The sequence below is a fragment of the Protopterus annectens genome, chromosome 9.part0 (genome assembly GCF_019279795.1).
Source record: "Protopterus annectens isolate FY-2018-M chromosome 9.part0, PAN1.0, whole genome shotgun sequence".
In the NCBI taxonomy this organism is placed as follows: domain Eukaryota; kingdom Metazoa; phylum Chordata; order Ceratodontiformes; family Protopteridae; genus Protopterus; species Protopterus annectens.
The window spans coordinates 1,055,516,204-1,055,537,783 of NC_056743.1; positions in this window are offsets into that span (position 1 = coordinate 1,055,516,204).

Below are 21,580 nucleotides of genomic sequence, written 5' to 3' on the forward strand. Positions count from 1 at the left end.
TCTAACATCATTAACAAATACCGAAACAATAATAAACTTTCCTCTGCTATCTTTCTCAATCTTTCAAAAGCCTTTGATATGGTAAACCACCAAATACTCATAAACACTTTGAAATCAATCTCCCTAAAGGACCAGGCCATCCAATGGTTTCAATCATATCTCAGTGGTAGACAACAGGCTGCCCTATGGCAGAGCAAACTATCCACCTTTTTACCCATTACCTTCGGAGTACACCCAAGGCTTCATACTAGGTCCACTATTATTTTCCATTTTCATCAATGATTAGTATAAGGTCATCCCAAATGCAACATGCATTCAATATGAGGATCATACCTCTCAACTGTACAGATTTCTGCAGAATGTCCAGATTTTTGCCTTATATGTTTGGTCTGTTTTTCATAAAATTCTGGCTGTCTGGCAAATTAGTGACAAAATATTAAAGATTGAAGTTAGAAAATAATGACAGACATTTGAGTTTTAGACTTCATACCCTTCAGAAAGTTCATGCTAATGCAAAACCTGTTACTCTATCAACTTTCTAACTTTGTAAGATCAATATTTCAAAATTGTCCCTATTTGTACCACTTTTTTACGGCTTTGTCCAGATTCCTTACTCTTAAGAGGTTAAGAGGTATGATGAGGATGACTCCACTTTAGTATGCTCTGACACTTCACTTACAGAGTTGCAGATTCTATCCCAAAATACTTTTAACAGTTGAAAATTGGCTCTTTAACTGTCATCTCATGTTAAATCTTAATAAAACCAAACTGCTGCTTTTCTCCCCCACTCACAGTCTGCCCCTATAACCTTTACATTAAAATCCAACAATGGCACCATTATTTCCCCAGATTCCTCAACCAAACTGTTAGGAGTTATAATAGATAATAACCTTAAGTTTGATCTGCATATCAATAAAAGTATCAAAACAGTTAATAAAAAACTTGGCTCAGTATATAGGATCAAGCCCTGCCTAAATCCATTACCCAGAACTGTAATTGCTCATACACATCTACTCTCCACCCTCCTCTATGCTTCCCCTCTATTTACAAACCTCAGCAAAAATTACCTTAATAAACGTTCTAGCAGCTACAATCACATTGTTAGATTTGCTACCAATGCAGCTTACAGAACTCATCACTGGTCATAACCTAAATCTACTAGGATGGCTTGGACTGCCTAACCTACTTCAGGTTAACCAACTAATAGTTGCACAGAAGATCCTGTACCAACCAGATAATGCACCCGTATTTAAAAACCTCATCACCCCCTGTAGTAACCTTAGTGCACTTCGTTCATCTGAAAGACTACTGGTTCAAACTCTCAAATCTAACAACCCAGCTGGTAAATCTCTATTTGCTAACTGTGTTGGCAAAACTTGGAATTCTCTTCCTGCTAATCTTACAGATGAACTCTCTCTACCTCAGTTCAAGAAAAGTCTCATTCTGTACATTAAAAAACGATGGTTATGTCCTTGTCCTAATCCAGGCTAACTCCAACCATCACTCGTGTGCACATGGAGGACTTCTGCCTACACTTTATTGTTTCTTAACTTATAAATCCCATGATCTCCTTGGAACTACTACTAGGGTAGCCTACTAGACATTCAATACCCTATCATTTTTAAAAACACTGTCTAGAATTTTCCATCTGAGTAAAAATTTAATAATTTTTTTGTGTATCTGTTTTTGTGCTTGTTTACATCTGTGTAAAAATCCTTTTATTAGTGTTTTATTTTGTGTTTTAAACTGTAAAAATATAACAGTTTGTTGAATGTCTTTTTGGAGCTTTTCTCCCCGGGCCTCCGCTGAAAATGGACATGTATCCAGTCGGACTATCCCGGTAAACAAATGTAAAATAAAATAACATAAATAAATAAATTAATAATTTCAACGTGTCATTCACGGTCAGGATTCAGCACTCTTTTTGTTAATGTATTTATTATGAGTACACATATTTTAACTCTTCTTTGCTGAATTCTATGCATATGCAAATCATACGATCATAGGAAGTTACTAGGCTATTATCCCTGAGGCCCTTACAAGCCTAGCCAAGAATTTAGCCTGTGTTCCGACAAGTCAGCACCTGATGCCCCTGTTCAGCAGGGAATAGCTGGAATCCCAGGGGTGTATTTGCTCTTCCTGTCTAACTTACAGTTTTGGAGTGATTGACTGGCCCCAAAAAGTGTTGGATAGATTGGATATTAAAACAAGAAGGATGCTTCATGCTTACCAAATGATTTATAAAAATCAGTGTATACCAAGATTATATATTCCCCGCTCCAAAGGAGGGATGGGCCTCCTTGAAATTGATTACATGTATAGATCTACACTCATGGGACTCCACACATATCTGCTGACCTCACAGGATCCAAATATAGTGCAAGTTTTGAAACATGAGGAGAATAAATCTAAGATGACATCTCTGCTTAATTTAGCAGAAGCATATCGAAGTCAAGCAGGAATGAAAATTTTACCAGAAGTAGATAAAAACCATGCAGCAACTGAATGTGCTAAAAAACAAAAGAAAGAATATAAGGTGAAGGGCCAGATGAGAAGGCAAGAAATGTGGAAAAAACATAAATATAGTTGCAAGCATAGAAAATTTCTGGAAGAGCCTCATGTTGATCAAGAATTAACACAGGAATGGTTAAGGAGAGGTGAATTCACATCAAGAAATGAAAGGTTAATACTGGCAGCCAAAGATAGTGGGTTATGTACACGCTGGTTTACAAAGTCCATTGAACATGTGGGTGAAACAGACATATGTAGGTTTTGTAAAACTGAATTGGAAACAGTCACACATCTTGTTGCTGGTTGCGACGCACTAATGGCAGAGGGACTGTATACCGAAAGGCATAATAATGAGGCGAGACTGTTACACTGGAGATTGTGCAAATATTATGGTATCGAAGTGGCTGAAAAACACTGGAAACATAAGCCAAAAAGAATCATAGAACATGATGAAGTTTATATCACATGGGATCACCCAATACCAACAGGTCAAAAGATAAATGCTAGAAAACTGGATATAGTGGTCCAAGAAAAGAAGACAAAAGTAGCATTGATCATTTAAATCGCCACACCCAGTGACTACAGTGTCTTGCGTACAGAGAGACACAAAGTCATAAAATGAGAGCCATGTGGAAGAAAGATACCCAGACAGTTCCAGTAGTAGTAGGAGCAACTGGTCTTATAAAAAAGAATTTACAATCGTATTTAGATATGTTACCAATTCTATGATGCCGCGGTTGTACGGCAGTAGCATTGTTACCTCACAGCAAGAGGTTCTCCCGTTCGATTCTTGGCTGGGCTTGGGAGTGCCTTCTGTGTGGAGTCTGCATGTCCTCCCCACGGTTGGGTAGCGTTCGAAAGACATGCGTGCGTAAATGGGTGTGCCTTCATTGAAGGTTGTGCATCGAGCTGGCACCTCGGCGTTTCATAAAAAATCTACTGCCAATCATTAGCGGACCGGAGTTCCGCTGTGGCAACCCTTACCGGGAAAAGCCGAAAGACAAACAACAACCAATTAATGTAAAATCGTACGAGTCATTACTGGGCACACTGCGGGTGCTCCGAAGAGCACTTTTGGCTAATGTCAAACAGTGAAACAATACTAATTTCATGAACTTTAATCATACTTTGACTTAGGAATGGGGTCCATTCCCATCATGGTATTAGAAACCCAAAAGACTTGGAGAAATTAAAAAAGTGTATTTTCTGTTCCCCATCCAGTTATCTAGGTTGCACTTAAAAAGGGTTAGTGAGGTACACTGCCTGATGTGGAGAGGGAGTCTATTCCACATAAGAGGGAGTCTCTGGGACAGAAATCTGTCCTGCCAACAAGTCCTGTTAATGTCACAGACCAGGTTAACATCTCACATGCTAGTTACTCGAGTACAGCTTGACTTGCGGATGTGCAACACTCCCATCAAGGTGGGGGTCTAAGATTGCTTTCTATGCCAGACAGAGGTCACCTCTGAGGAGTCTGTATGAGACTGAGTAGAGGGACAGGGCTTTTAGCCTATCTGTGTAGGCTAAATGTTTGAGAACCTGGATTCTCTTGGTGAGGAACCTCTGTGGTCTCTGCACCTGCTGCATGTGCTTTGTGAGGTATATGCTGAAAGGGGTAATGTACTCAGTAATGGGTTTTATAAGGGAAGAATACAGGGATGGTATGACCTTCTTGTCCCTGGATTTGATACCCTTACTAATGAGGTGGGCCATGTAGAAAGCTTTCCATACAGTGGGGGCAATATAGTGGTCAAAAGTCAGTTTGCTATCAACCTGGGTGCCCAAGTCCCTCATGATTGATTGTGTGCTTACGACCTTGTTATTAATGTGATAATTTGTGGGGATGTCACTCTCTCCAAACTGGATGGTGATGCATTTTTAGCATTCAGTTTGAGGCCATGTTTCTGGTACCAGTCATTTTTTTGGGTGAAACCCTCTTGGAGGATGTCCGCATCACTAGGGGAATTAATGACAGTGCCCAGTCTGCAGTCATCTGCAAACTTGGTCAGCCATAGGGCATTGGCTTTAACCTGCACCTGAGAAAAATATATCCCAAACAACAAAGGCCCCATGACCAATCCCTGGGGTACACTGCACATTACAGGTCTACTGCTTGAGGTGGCTTCCCCTGTTTTGACTAGGTGGGTTCTATCAGTGAGCCAGTTTGCTATCCATCTGCTAACATATGGATTAATGCCTAGTAGAGAGAGTTTATCTATTATGCCTGAGTGGGGTATTGTATTGAAGGCTTTGGCCAGGTCAAGGTAGGCAGTGTGCACTGTCTTCCTCTCATCCATGCCTTTGTTGACTGCCTCAAAGAAGTCAACCAAATGTAACAATCAGGGCCTACCCTTCATGAAACCAAGCTGTGTGAGATCGTGAGTTTCGAGGTTGCCAATGTCCTTGTTAATGAGGTCCATGACAATCCATTCCATTGCCTTGCAGATCAGGTTAGTTATACTGATGGGTCTATAATTTTCCAGATTGGTGGATTCTCCACCTTTGTGCAAAGGGATGACAGTGGCTGTCCTCCACTCAGCTGGGATGAAGCTGGGTACTCAGGCTTTGGTTGAATAGGGTGCCTAAATGTGCTGCAAGTTCCTGCCTGAGTTAATGTAGGATGAAGCCTGGGATGTACTTTTTGCCTTTGAGAGAGCATTGATGACTTACTCCCTACAGATAAGGGGAGGGGGCAGGTGCTGTGGATGATTTACTGATGGAGGGACAGAGGGATGAAGTTTTCAGTGAGCCTGTCTGCCAGCAGGCTGGGTATATCTATGGCATTTCAGTATGTGGTGTCCTTGACCAACAGTTCTGAGCAGATCTGGGTGCTTCCTTTGAGATTGCAGAAATATGTGAAGAATGCCTTATGACTGTCTTTAGTAGATGTGGACAGTTTGGACTCAAAGTTAGCTTTGGAGGATTTCACTACTGCTCTTATTTGCTTGTTCAGGCTAAGGAGAGATTGCTTCCAATTAGGCACCTGCTCCTTCTTGGACAGCAATTCTTTCCTTTCATTATAGAGTTTATTTATTGCAGATGTCCACCAGACAGGTTTACTCTTCCTTGAGGAGCATGATTTTGCCTTGTCTGGTATTCCTGATTCCATTGAGCAATATAAATGCTTGTATAGTACTTTGGTGTAGGTTTGGACATTTGTGCCAGTTCCTATCAAAAGGGAGGGGGTGTGAAGCTGTTTATACCTTCCCTCAGGAAGTTTAAATTAGCTTTGGAGAAGTTTTTTTTGTTTGACCCTAGCTTGGTGGGGGGGGGGGGGGGTCAGAGGAGATGATGACTTTGAAAATGACTGCTTTGTGGTTGGATCTTAACAGGGAGGATGACACTGTAGGGATGCTGCAGTGGTTATTCATGTTGGTTAATACCAAGTCCAAGATATTATTACCTTTTGGGGAGTGTTAACCAGCTGGTCCAAGGCATTTGCGTTACCAAAATCAAGGAATCTCTGGGCATTTGTGATTTGACATTAGTAGCTCTTCCAGTCTATGATTGGAAAGATAAAGTTGCCCAGTATCAGGGTAAAGGGTTGAATCTTGATAGATTCAAAGAGGTTCAGATAGGTGGAGTGGGCATCTTAAGTCAAAGTTGGGGGCCTGTAGCTAGCTACAGTTTGAATACGGGTCTTGTCAACAGTTAACTGCACCTGGAGTGTCTCCTGTGCGTCATACTGTTTGTCCAGCCTGAAGGTGTGTATGTGTTTAATATATATTGCAACTCTATCTCCTTTTGCTTTGCTGCCCACTGTTTGGGGTATGAATGTATGATATAATGAGTAACCTGGTATGGCTGGGATGCTCTCCACAGCTTTGAGCCAGGTTTCTGTGACTGCACAAATGTCAGCATCTTCCAAGGTTAAGAATGCTTGCAATGAGTGCAGTTTCATGTTTAGAGTTTTAGCATTTAGCAGCATGACCTTTAATTTATGTTTTGATGAAATTTTCATGTTGGCAGTTTTGACCTCATGGCATTGCCTAAAAAAGGCATTATGTGGGAGGCAAGAGCCTTTGCCAGAAGTCTAAAGCCCAAGGGAGACAGATGCAGGCCATCTCTGGCAAAGCATTGTGGTCAGTAGATCATGTCTTCCCAGGCTTTCAGGTACTGGATCCCCTTGGAGAAAATGCTGCATCTCTGAAGAAAAGTCTGCATACATCTTGTGATAGATACAGTACCTGTGTGCTGCATTCTGTGAATGCAGTTTAGTGCTGTACCTCTGAGAATCTGTAGCTCTGCATACATTTTGTGATGGATACTGTTGCTCAGTGCTACTTTCCTTGCATCTAGGGTACAACTGCAATTGTGATTTTTTGTATTCTCTATGAACAATAAAAAAGCACAACTTTACATGAATTTAAGTATCATAGTACTACATACTTGCATACAACATACTAGCCTGACTAGCCTGGTCTGCAAGGCTATGGAGCTCATCATCATGAAACTCATTAACAGATACATTGGGAACCTCCAAACCTTGGACCCTACCCAGTTTGGCTTTGTTAATGGCAGATCATGCCTCCTAAACCTGGTGGACTTCTTTGAGACAGTTACCAAGGCATTAGACAAGGGGAAAAAAAAGTCCACACAGCCTACCTAGACCTCACAAAGGCTTTCGACACCATTCCCCATTCTAGTATTATAGACAAGCTCACCAGCTTGAACATAAATTCCTACGTCACGAGATGGGTTGCCAACTGGCTCATGGATAGAATCCACATGGTGAGAGTTGCAGGCTCTATGTCCGACTCTAAACCGGTTACAAGTGGTGTCCCCCAGGGCTCAGTGCTAGGACCCCTCCTGTTCGGTATATACTTCTCAGTGGTACAGGCAAGCATAGGAGGACTATGGCTGACCATGTTTGCAGACAACTGCAAACTAGGGGCCATAATTGATTACCTGGCTGATACAGACACCCTCCAGAAGTGTCTCACTGAGACGGATACCTGGTGTCAAAATCATGACCTCAAACTAAATGCCAAAAAGTGCATAGTCATCCCCTTTCAAAAAAACAAAGTACCCATGAACTACCACATAGGTGGTAGTTCCCTAAATACAGAAGATGTAATAAGGGATCTGGGGACACAAGTAGATAGTAATCTCTGCTTTGATAATCATATTGCCAAGGTGGTTAGAAAATCCTTCTATGTGGCCCACCTAATCACAAAAGGGTTCACATTTAGAACAAAAGAGTGCCTCTCTACTCATCACTCATTAGACCCATCATAGAATACAACACCCCATTTGGGATGTACCTTATAAGACACCTGCAACAGCTGCAAAAACCACAAAAGTACCTCACCAAGAGGATTACTAGCCTCAAACAGATGCCCTATGCAGCCCGACTCAAGAAACTCCAGCTGTACTCGGTTGCATACCACTTACTCAGAGGTGATCTCTGACTTACATACAAGGCCATGTCCAACCCAGAATTGATGGACATGCTCCACCTAAAAAAAAAACAAATCCCGGAGAGCCACACGCTCTAGAGATATAAACCTCACCACAACGATAAATAGGACATGCTGGAGGGATAGATTCCTGTCCCAGAGACTCCTCATGCTTTGGAACAGGATTCCAGTATATATCAGCAGAGCCCTTCACTAACACTCCTCAAGAGAAACCTTGACGGGTGGATGGGAAACAGAAAATTTACCCCAGGGATCACTGCAGTGGCTCTACTGGACAGTGGCGCAGGGAACTAATGGCTCTGCTGGACAGGGGCACAGGGAACTAATCTAAGGGGGTGGCGAAAATCAACACATTCTCGCTAGGCCAGAAATGCCCTTGGGAAGATAGCCTAGTACTTACCTATGAACCTATGAACCTATACCATGGATAGATACTGCATACATTCTACCTGTATTTTTAGTACTACATACATACAACATGCCATTTATAGGTACTACATACGTTCTACCTTCTACCCACCACTGATATGACACAAAGGCAAGCAGGAACCACCTGTAACAGCTATAAGCAGTTCAAAATAGGTCAATACTTTCAAATTCACTCAACTTCTGTTATACACACAGCAGATGAAGTTTTCCACTTATGGAATATGAAAAGCACTTTATCTTTTGAACTGGCATTTTGAAACCTTTTTAACACATTATTTTGACTTATTGATGGGAGGCCATGGTGGTGCAGCGGTTAGTGTTCTCCGGTTCGATTCTCGGATGGGGTGCCTTCTGTGCAGAGTCTGCATGTCCTCCCTGTGGTCGTGTGGGTTTACCCTGGGTGCTCCAGTTTCCTCCCACATCCCAAAGACATGCAGTAGGTGGATTGGACACTCTAAATTGGCCCTAGGTGTGAGTGTGTGCCTTCTGTGGAAGGTTGGACACTTGGCTGGCAATTTGACACTGTAAAACTCCTCTGCCAATCATGAGCGGACAGATGATCCGCTGTGGTGACCCCTAACCGGGAAAAGCCGGAAGAAGAAGATTTTGACCTATATTGAACTGCTTTTAGAGATTTTAAACACATTAAAAGACTGAATTTTATTTGTCAGTGCTTGGAGCTTTTTTGGGTGTGCTTACACCTGTTACTGGAGATTCCTGTTTGCCTTTGTGTCTACTTGTTTTTTGCTTCTTCGCTTTGGACACCACTGATACGAGTCAGGTTTGCATTTACAGGTGTGCATTCAGAATGTGGCACAATGAAGTTTGCTTTTGTGAATCAGTGATATGATTTATTGCTGCATTATGGCATGTATGCATTCATTGTACCAGACAAGTCAGTGATTCTGTGTATCTGTGATGACTTGCTGCTGTGATGCTACACATTTAACTTCCATGTTCTGAGCTGCACTGTGAATTCTGATTGGTTCGTTTCTTGGGAGAAGACAAACTCAGACGTTCTGGAGTGGGAGGAGCTAAGTGAGGTACAGGGTAAAAAACAGTGGAGTGTGAGGAGCTAGGTGTGGTACAGGGTACAATACAGTGGAGTGGGAGCAGCTAAGTGAGGCACAGGGTACAATACAGTGGAGTGGGAGCAGTACTATTACTGGGAAGCCCTCTTGGATTTTTAATTCTTATATCAAAGGTATATGTGTTACACAACAAGCCCATTAGCAAACAATTCAAAGGTGAGGAAAGTAAAAAAAACTGGAAAAGGGCACCAAGGTGATATGATCAGTGTCTACAAAAGGGAGAACTAGAGTTCAACATTAACAAGCGGAAGGACATTCAGTTTGGTACAAAGATGTAACTAACAGTAGTATCATCTTTGAAAAAAATGGTACTGCCAACAGTTCAGGGTACTGATCACTCCAGGAATGAGTCAGTTTGCCCAATCTGGGAGGTCATTCATAAAAAAGAACAAGGCATACATTATGAGATATGGACACCAGGGAACCTGAGCTCATTACTCAAACACATGCCCTGGTGAGTTTTCACTTGGAGTACTACATACAGTTCAAAAGCCCACACCTGAAACAGAATAGTAAGATGGCTGGGACAGTTCAGAACTGTGTAGAAGATGATATGGTAGCTTGGTGAGGAAAGACACACTGTTCTGAAATGTTTATAATCCAAAAGATGGAATGATGAATGTAAGAGACCCACAAAATCCTGTTTACAAAAGTTGAAGACTATACCTTAAGGGGAAAGGACATTATATGTTAGAGATAAGATGACAAGTAAGTGGATGGGACAGCAGGTTAAACTGCAAGGTATGGAGTAATGTACTCACTGTTAGGATGGATATCCACTGAACTATTTCTCTCCCTACATTGGTAATAAGGATTGAATTCCAGTAAATAACTCATCAACAGATGTGATACAAGGAAGGCGAATGGATGGATGGACAGAGAAGCCATGTGGGAGATACTTGCACAACAAAATCAACCAAAAGTGAAAGAAAATCTTCTTCACTGGGTGACATTATAAGTAGTTTGGTATGCAAAATCAGAAGGACAGGAAGGAAAAGAAAGGCTGCTGCAACCAGCTAGTTAAGCTACAAGTCCACTGATATGGGAAAATATGACACCAATCAGAGCTGTATTACAGTATAGCTCTCTCTCTCAATATATATATATTTATATCTATCTATCTATATATATATATATATATATATATATATATATATATATATATATATATATATATATATATATGGGTCTAGTACTGTTCCCCGAATGGGCGTTTCACCGAAACTGAAACGGCCAGGCATACTTTCGCAAAAGTGCTTTTCACCGAAAAAGCAATTTCACGGAAGTATGCTGACAAGTAAGGGAAATCGTGGGGGAATGGCTGTTGCTGAGATCGTAGTACAGTGAGGATAAGGGAATATTCCCTCTTCCCCACTGTAGTACGATCTCGGAGTGAGAATATAAAAGTGGAGGGTGGAGGGCACAGTCCCCCACATGAGGGGTGCAGTGGGGCTTGTCCCCCTGAGTAAACATTAGTTGTGTATTTTTTTGTTTTTTTTGAGGGACTTTAGCGAAAGTGCTTTTTCGGTAAAAAGCACTTTTGCTAAAGTGTGTTCCGTAGATGTGGTTTTAGATTATTGAACTTTCGTTCAATAGTCCTAGACCCATATCCCATATGTGTATATATATATATATATATATATATATATAATCCATATGATGACTAAATCAATTATGGAACTCAGTAAGGAAGTGGCATGCTTATCCTTTCAAGACATAAGACAGCTCATTGTTGTTGTATTTACTTACAGTCTATCTGCTAACTCTTCCCTGTTTTTTAGGGTTTATATTTTAGCCATTTAGGTTGCTTTTAATATAATGTACAAGTGCAGTACTCCCATTAATCACCGCACATACATTTTTAATATGTTTTTTTTTTTATTTCTTTCTGCCTGCCAAACCTCACTCCAACCCTATTCCAGTAGTTTCACACTGCATACACCAGATGATGAGAGCTTTTACCCATTCATTCCTCCCTGTTCCTGAGGAGTGACTAGTAGCAACAGCCATGAGAGGGTGGGTAGTCATTCAAGCAGCCAGAGAGGTTTTCTTCTCCACCTAACCTGATACCCTCCAGCAGCTGATGAGCATGACTGCTGCAGTACTGGGCAGTTCTGCCCAAGCTCTGTTCTAACTACAGACCATGCTGGTTGATAATCATACACACACAGCATAGCCCTTGTGCCATTGATAAAAAGCCATGGTAATCTATAGCAAATAAGCACACCTTGTTATCTTCCTTCCCCATGGATGGACAAACTAACATCATCTGATCACTCCCACCATATTCTGCCAGCATCTCTACTCTTAACGCCTGTGTTGTCATAAAGTCTTTGGCTACCTAGATAACAATCAGAGCTTTATGCTGTTCACCAGACATATGTTTGGAATCATACTGGTTTTAATCCAAAATACCTCAAGCACAAAATTCCAGTCCTAGCCAACATGTCAGCATTTCTTTAAATTTGCTTAATACAAAGACCACTAAAGGAAATATGGTCAGATCCTGTCACTTGCTAATTTCATCAGTTGTGGTCCAGCAAGTGGAGGATTTAGCCAGGAATGGTGGGAGTGATCAGTCAACACCTGTTCTCCCATCCCCCAGTGAGGGAGGCATCCCTTGTCCTTCTCAAAATTAATTCTCAGCAAAGGCCAGTAATCAATATAGAGGGGTATAAATGCAAATGGACACATGCTGTAGCCTGACACAAAGCACTGAAGATTGCTATCGGTGGTGAATTTATGGAACTGCAGATGAATTAATGCCGGCAATATTAGGTCCCACTTTGACTGCACATGCACTGTGATACCATGCATTGGGGTCAGGACCAGAGAGGGGAAACAAACATCCCTGCTAGATTATATCTGCTTCCCCTTAATCTGCACCCTGACTTTCTTTGTTTCTGGATGCTAGAAAGAATAGAAGAACAAAGATATGGATGAAGGAGGTGCTAGATGGGTGTAGTGCCATTAGGAGAAAAAGACAGAAAAAATACATTCCTGACCTCAGATTCCAGGTAAAAAAAAGTGTAAGTATTGTTGCAAAAGCTAAATGGTTCTATAGTGGAGCCTGGCATCAGGCAGGTAAATTACATAGTCTATGGATTCAGTGCATTTGACACCTCTTAGAACTTGATTTTTCCACCAAATTATGCAGCAGAAGAGCATTTTCTGTATGCTTTGTTTCTGATTACATTTCCCTCTACACAGTGGGTGACAAGATAGGTGTCTGAATTTCAAAACTGGCTAAACAACACTGTAATGAAAAATGACTGAACAGCTGAATTTTGTATCAAACTTTTGTTCTGTCTCATAAAAATATCATTTTTTTAACATAAAATGTTTATTAGAACATCTGCCAACATATGGTGCCTCCCACATTAGATTTTCTGGCCTCCTCACCTCTGTTCAGGTGCCTATTGAAGAGCCCTCTATCTGCAGTCCTTATCAATGAAAGTATATCCAAGCCGATGGTGGTACTGTAGCTCATACTATCACTGTGATGAAGGGGACATTTTCCTCCTTAATCCCTCCCCTAGCACCACAACTATCATAGGATCATCATAGGATCATAGGAAGTTACAAGGCTAATGGCCCTAGGACCCTTACAAACCTAGTAAAGTTCTACCCTTATTTCCATGATCAGCACCTATTGCCCCTGTCCAAGAGGGACACAGGTGGAACCCTTGAGGAGAATTTACGGCCACCCATTCAATCATCCAGATTGTGTTTGAAGATGTTCCAATGAGGTGCTCTGTTTGACATGAAGTTGGAGTCTGTTCCAAAAGTGTGTAATCTCTGGGAGACAAACTATTCCCTCCAGCAGGTTCTATTAATGTCACATACCAGGTTAAGGTCTTTAGCATGACTAATCCGTGTACCATTTGACTTGCAGATATGCAGAATTTACAATAAAGCAGGGTCACTGATTGCCTTATATGCAAGGCAGAGATTACCTCTGAGTAGTCTGTATGAAACAGAATAAAGTGAGAGTGATTTCAGATGATTCACATAGGACAGATGGTGAAGACCTTGAATTTTCCTTGTGAGAAACCTTTGTAGTCTCCCCAATTGCTGCAGGTGCTTGGAAAGGTGCATACCAAAAGGGGCATTGTACTCAGTTATTGGCCTGATGTGGGAAGAGTACAAGGAAGTTATAACTCCTTTTTTTCTGGAGGCAATGCCCTTACTTATGAGATGAGCAATATAGAATGCCTTTCTTACTGTTGTGGAGACATGGTGATCAAAAGTAAGGTTGCTGTCAACCTGTGTGCCCAGGTCTCTCACCACTGAGTGCGTACACAGAGTGTTGCTAATGATGCGGTAGTTAGCAGGAACATCACTCTTACTGAATGGGATGATAATACATTTTTTGCATTGAGTTTAAGGCCATGACTTTTCCACCAATCATTTGCTTGTGTAAGACTGTCTTGTAGGAAGGTGACATCATTTGGAACTTCTATGACTGCTCCGAGTTTGCAGTCATCAGCAGACTTTGTCAGTCACAGACCTTTAGTTTTTGCTTGTACTTTGCAGAAATAGATTCTAAACAATTGAGGTCCCAGGACTGATCCCTGTGGAACACCACTGGTTACAGGTCTGCTGTTGGAGGTGGATTCCCCTATTTTGACTATATGTGTTCTATCAGTGATCCATTTAGTGACCCATCTAATGATATAAGGGTTGATATCTAGCTGGGTGAGTTTATCAACAATGCCAGAGTGTGGGATAGAGTCAAAAGCCTTGTCTAAGTCTAGGTAGGCTGTATGCATAGACTTCTCCTCACCCAGGGCCTTGGTGACTTACTCAAAGAAGTCTACCAGGTTTAACAAGCATGATCTCCCTTTGACAATTTCAAACTGAGTAGGGTTAAATGTTGGAGTTTACTTGTATCTTTGTTGATAAGGTCCATGATGATTCTCCATGGCCTTGCAGATAAGATTAGTCAGGATAATAAGTCTATAGTTTCCAGGGTTAGTGGAAGCACCACCTTTGTGCAAGGGAATAACGGTGGCCATTTTCCAGTCAGCTGGGATGAAGCCGGTGCTTAGACTATGATTGAAAAGAGTGCCCAATGGTGTTCCTTATTCTTGTTGGAAACCATGTATGATGCATCCTGGGATGTTATCAGGTCCCATACATGCTGTGTTTTTGGCCTTAGAGAGGGCACTTATGACATACTCTTTAGAGATACAAGGTAGGGGACAGGTGGTAGGGATGTCATGGGGTATGTGTGGCAGGGACAGGGGAGTGAAGTTTTCACAGAACCTGTCAGCCAACAGGTTAACTATGGCCACAGGCTCAGTATGTGGTATCATTAACTACCAGTTCGGCACAAACCTGGGTCTTTCCTTTTAGGTTAAAGAATGCCTTATGGTTGTCCTTAGTTGAGGAAGCTAATTTGTATTCATAGTTTACATTGGAGGACTTCACAAGAAGTCTTATTTACTTGTTTAAGCTGAGGAGGGAGTGTTTCGAGTTTAGGGCTTGCTCCCACTTAATGTTAGCAATTTCTTCCTCTTATTGTAAAGCCTGTTAATGGTAGTTGTCTGCCAGGCGGGTTTGCTCTTCCTTGAGGAGCTTGTTTCGGTCCTATCAGGTATGGCTGACTCAATGCAGTTATACAGGTGTTTGTATAGGTTTACTATCAAAATTTCAACAACATTTTCAAGTAATCATGTACTCGAAAAACATTGTTGAAATTAATGACATCAATCAAACAAAATAATGAAACATCGAAAATGTCAACAAGTCGAATTCATCTTGTTGACATTTTTCAAACTTAACTGAACATCCGGTGATGTTCAACACATGTTTTGCAGGGGGCAAGCCCCCTTGCACCCACCCACCCCCTGCTACTTATATATCACAACTCTGAGATCACAATACAGTGAAGAAAAGGGCAAAATTCCCGATCTCCACCGTAGTGCAATCTCCAATCAGTATATCAGTCTCACAACAGCGAATGCTAACTAGCATTCACTCTTGCGGGTTCGACATATTTCGAATCTCTATAATTAAAACCAGTGGAATAACCGTGTATATAGTCCTTAGTAAAATCCAACAAAAACGGTCCAGGCGACACAGGAAAATGGTAATGAAACAATCTTTTTTTTAATCAAAATTCATCACAAGCGCTTTCACCCTGACTCAAATGCAGGACTTTTTCAAGTACAAAGAAAACACAAAATACCCCTCCTATTTAACTTCCCCTAGATAAAAAAGTGCGCCAAAACATTTAACACTATATGTACACTATCTACATTTCCATCATAAAATGTTCACAAATTGCATAATAAAATCCCTTCATAACCTTCAACGTAAATGCACATAAAAAACTTATAAAAAACAATAATAATATTTATATTTATATATATATTTCAAATCTCTGTTATGACACTTTGAAAATTGCCTGTTGACAATCAAAGTTTGCATAATGGCATTCAAAATTTTCAGTATAAATCATTTGTATAAAGCATTGGTGTAGAACTCTGCATAGTTGCCAGTTCCATCTGAGAGAGGAGGTACATTAAAGCTATTTATACCATCCTGTAAGAGATTACAATCAGCTTTGGGAAATATTTTAATTTAGTTGCTGCTGGGGTGGGGTCAGGCATGATAGTTACTTCAAACAAGACTGATTTCTAGTCAGATCTCACCAGGGAAGACCTCACAGTGGAGGTGCTACAGTGGTTCCCCCATATTGGTAAGCACCAGATCCAGGGTGTTGGCACCTCTTGTGGGGGTGTCAACCAGCTAGTCCAGGGCACTGGAGTTAACAAAGTTGAAGAACCTTTGGGCAAGTGAGTTTGAGCATGAGTAATTTACTCAGTCAATGGATGGGTAGTTAAAGTCGCCCAAAACCATGGTGTTCAGATGTATCTTGATAGACTCAAGTAGATCCAAATAGGCAGAGTGGGTGCCCTGATTCATGGAGTGGGTCCTGTAGCTGGCAATGACTTGAATAGGTATCCTACCAACAGGTAATTTCACCTGAAGTATCTCCAGGGAATCATACTGTTTATCTGGAGGTGTATTTATCTTTAATGAATATTGATACACTGCCTCCTTTAGTTTTCACATCTTCAGTTTGTGGTCTGAACATGTGGAAGACTATCATGATTTACTCAAAGTGCTATGATTTTGATGCTCTGATTTATCTGTGTTCTTCTTAGTTTTCCTGATGTTTCTCATAAAGTCAGAACTATTTGTAGGTGCATACCTTATCAAATAAATAAACTACGCCTATACAAAGATTCACTATCACTAACTATACCTGGTCAAGTATATAAAGATCTCCTACTATGAAAAATAAATGTGCTGTACCTTAATGCTCAGAGTTTGAGAGGTATATCTGGCATATATGTAGTAGTGCCACAGCAGAGCATGCATATCAGCATACTCCCTCTCTCCCTCCAAATGCACCTCTGCATGCAATATGTTCTGAATTTTTGAAGGAGCCTCCCTTCCCAAACTCCTCCAATCATCAAGGAGTCTGAGATGCAATATGGTCACAATTCACCTGACACAAGAAAAAAAATAATAGACCAGCGCACAGATCACTGTACTTTTCCTCTGTTCTCACTGCAAACTCTGCATTGGTCTAGGCACATTCAAAGACTGCTGATGGCATGACCCGATGTTCTTCCTCACCAACAAAAAGGACTAGTGAGCATTGCAGTAAGTAAATAATACAAGGTATTACAAGCAGAGTCATATTGTTTTTCAGAAAGGACACCTGAAAACAAATCTTCTTATCCTCTGATCCGTCAGGTGAATGGCACTGTTTTTTTCCTGGAACATAATGATTTACAGCTCTGATCTTAACCTTCAAGATTCAAGATTCATACTTTCATTCTATTATGGTCTACATCTAAAAGCTCTCATTTATAAATCTTTACTAATGCTGTACAGAGTGTTGCATCTAGGGAAGCATACTTTCTGTAGACAAAATATTTTGGTGCAATATCATGTATGTGGTAAGACGGTTTACCTTCGTCTTGTCGCACATGGTATGTGCGATCGTCCGGTTGTGCCACCCGTATTACCGAAATACGGAGAACTTCGAAGGATCAAATGTCAAAAATGGTTTGCTGGAAAGCCATTTCTGACATTTGATCCATGTGTTTGAATGGCAAAAAAGCATTCACTTATTTGCCATTCAAACACATGGTGGATCGGCATTGTTGTTTTTTACAGCTGTACTTTCAGCGTTATGCACATCGGACACACGACGGACAACAATTCAAAGGTAAGCTCGTAAGACTCAGTACAGCACTTGTGGTCATATAGGTTCATAGGCAAGCACTAGGCTACCTACCTTTGTGGGCCAGTTTAAGCATAGGCAACTTATTTTTGTATTCAAATGAACCTATCCAATTTGATTAGAGACTGGCCTTACCCATCCCATGATCGATATATATTACCCTTAAAAAGAATAAATGGGATCATACCATAGATAATTTGAGTATACTTCTGCATGGGATAAAGCATTTAGGACCTGCTTCTGTCCATTAGTAGTGCAGAGGTCAGTCCTGGAGTAATTTTTTTGTTTCCCATCCATAGATCTAAGTTGTGCTTGAAGATAGACCTGATGTTCTTCCTCAGCACCAAGAATGACCTATAGATGTTCTTTATTTATTTATATGTTCTGTATTTATTTCTATAAATAGAAATATGTCTTCAATTGAAATCTAGTTTGCCCTATTCATTGCATTTGTGTTGGTAGTCATTGCAACAGTTGTGAAAAGACCATGTTTTGCATACAGAAGACCTTTGAGGTTCTTAATCTTGCATTCATACAAATGGGATTTCATCTATAAAATGACTTTGCTCTGAAGTTGTGATATGATCACTCTATGTGCATCATATACCATTATTTTGATATAACTTTCTACAGTTAAATTTCGTGTATTACTGCACGCATTTGTTTTCTGTAAAATTAATGTTTCAAACTAGTATGACAAATGTAATATTCAGCCAGATAAATGTGAAACTGACATTTTTGTCAACATTTCATTCATGCTGATGTGAGAAACACATCCCAAAAGTGTATAAAGTAGTCAAAGTTCGTGTTTTAGCTGGGTATTTATTTACAGCACAACACCAATCACCCATATTTGCATACAGATTACATGAACACCCTCAGTTTGATGCATGTATTATGACAAGGAAAGCCATATTCCAAGTATACAATAAGACAAAATCCAGTAGCCAAAGACATCTGTAGATGGAAAATGCCATGTTTTCCTAGTGTAAATTTTTGAGTTTACAAAACCGTTATTGTACAAAATGAAACAAGATTATGTGTGGTATGATTGACAGTGATTGTATTACATACATTCACCACAATCATCTTTTTGTCTGCTGTATGCTGCTTTGCACTTTTCATTTTTAGAAGCAATGAATGATTTTGGTATTAGGTGAACAGTATTATTAATCTGCTTCTGACCACTGTTGCTAATTTTTTTTATTTTACTTTTTTTTTTTCGTTTTCAGAAGCATGGAGTTGTTGGCCTCCATGTACACCAATGTACTGCATTGCACATATGTTGACTTAACAACACCACTGTTGCAATCAGGCTTACATTCATCTGGGATGGACAAGAAAAGAAAGATGTGAGGCCAGGTGATGCACACATGTGCACTTTCTCTGTCAGTGTATCCAAAAGCAAAAATGACACAGCATATATGTGTTGGGAATAAGATTTATGGGATGGTGTATGAATCAACACTTCAAAATAACCTCCTTAACTTCAATGTAATGTAAACATTCTGGCACCTAAAGCCATACTGGCTCTGAGTCACCTACTTAACACTGAAAAAAAAATAGAGTATGCATGAAAACGATCAGTGATACATTTCTCAAAACTCCTTTTTCACCACATATGTGACAGGATGGAGATCAAAGTCAAACACAATGTTTTACTAGTAGCTGCATGTGCTTACATATTGCCATATTTTACATAAAATAATATTAAAGGATTATTTATAAAAGCCAAAACATTTTTGTCAGCCATAAAAATGCAATTAAGCAAGAAATTATGGTTCCTGTAGAATGATATTATAGCCACAACTGAAACATTTTTCATATACAGTCCTTGACGTCTACTCTTGAAAGATGCCTGAACTCTAAATGCCTTCTGTGTCCTGCTTCTCAAGAGGCACTGTTCTGCGGGTCATTTTTTTTTTTCTGTAAATAAAAACAAAATATAAAGCTACCCTTTTCTTACAGAGGTATGATGTCATTTTGGCAGGCTCTGGTTACAGCCTTTGGCATAATGCTGAGGGAAGAATAACATCATATCCAGACTGCCTGTAACTGAGCCCATGTTACATTCCTGCCCAACTGAAATGTACAATCATGAACCTCCAGTTCTGTCACTCATTTCTCTCAGTGTTCTGTCTAGCTAGTTCTGCAAAGTGGAAGGTGGTTACAAAGGGTGTATAATTCCCTGTTCTCCATTCTGGAGGCCCCATCATCACAGAACACTAGCAATTTTAATACACAGTGAGGTTTTATTCTTTCCTTTCTGCACATCTGCAACTACTTAAAATTTGAGTCACATTGTAGAAACTAAGCTTGTAAAAGTCTTGGCTTTACTTTTTCTTTTTGTCTACTTAAAGACACACTATCTCATTTCATTAGCTGAAATCTCCCCCTTCAAACTGAAGGGGCATACCTATTTAGTCAAATTCTGTTGGGGGCATCTATGGACAAAATAAAGTCTTGCAACCCTTGGCTTTATATTTTAAAGTCAAATTTCACTGTTTCAATAATTCAGCTGAAACTGATTTGATTGAAGCAACCTTTGAAATGTGCTTGTCTGCTTCCAAGGACAGCTTGAAATATCTCTGCCTGATATTATTAAGAAAGCATGGCATATGCTACAACTGCATTGGTGCATAACAGAAGAAGCAGCTGTGTAACATCATACTACAGCTGTTTTCTTATATGTAAAAATCTGAAAAAAACATTTAAATGATATTGAGTAAGCCCATGCCAGCCATCACTCTAAACAAACTTCAAAACTACCTACAAAAGTTTTACTGCAAGTGTTAGATTCATTCTTTGATTGTGATTAAATGAACACAATTCACTGAGCATCTTTAATAAAGCCTTACTGTGTAATTCGCAAGCTTCGGTATGTAGTTTGGTGAGCATCACTATATCAGTAAGTCAGTCTCATGATGTGGTACTGATGAAGATTCACTGCATATTACCTTATATTTGATTAATGGCATAAGGCAGAAACATAAATAGGGCAAAGCAAAGGAGGTGGTTGTGCAGAAGCTGCTGGAGGAAAGGTGGAATTGACAGGTGCATGAGTGCAATATCAGCATTGATTTATGAAGCCACGGGGATATGGGATATATGTTCTTCTGTATGGTTAGGTGGAAGGTTAAGATTCAGAAAAAAGTTAGATTAAATAATTATTTAAATTATAAACCACCACAAAGGCACATGTAGTGTTTGTTGTTTGCAGGGAAAACAAGTGATGCCACAACAAACTGTGAATTCACAATAATTTATTCATGAAGTAAAATGAAAACAGTAGGTGAAGGGCGTTTAACCCATACATTCAAAAGGACTTCATCAGAACCAAAATTGTTTGAATCAAAATGGCTTCCTTAAATATGTCTCTATGCCACATGACCGTCCAGATACAAAGTGTCACATGATTGACCAAGTTAAAAAAAAAAAGGCCACCAGAAATAAACACACTTATGAACAAGATGGAAAAAATCAAACCATAACAGAACGATTCAAGTGGATACATTAGTGATTATATAATAAAAAATGCATTCTTAAAAATATGTTACTTAGCCAAAATTAAATGAAAAATGAAAAATGCACACAATAGCAGAGCAATAGTAAAATCCTATGTGAATCAATTATCTGAAGCCAGAAACAAAACAATCACAAAATATGTTCATAAAAAAATTAACTTAGAGCTTTGCTGCCCTTAACTTTAAAGTTGAGTCAACTGAGATGTGATCGTTTAAACCAGGAGAGGAAGAAGCATTCAGTTTTAGTCCACATCAACAATCAATTTACATAGGATTTTACTACTCTATTATTGTGTATTTTTCATTTTTCATTTTGTATTTTTCTAAAACCATATGTAG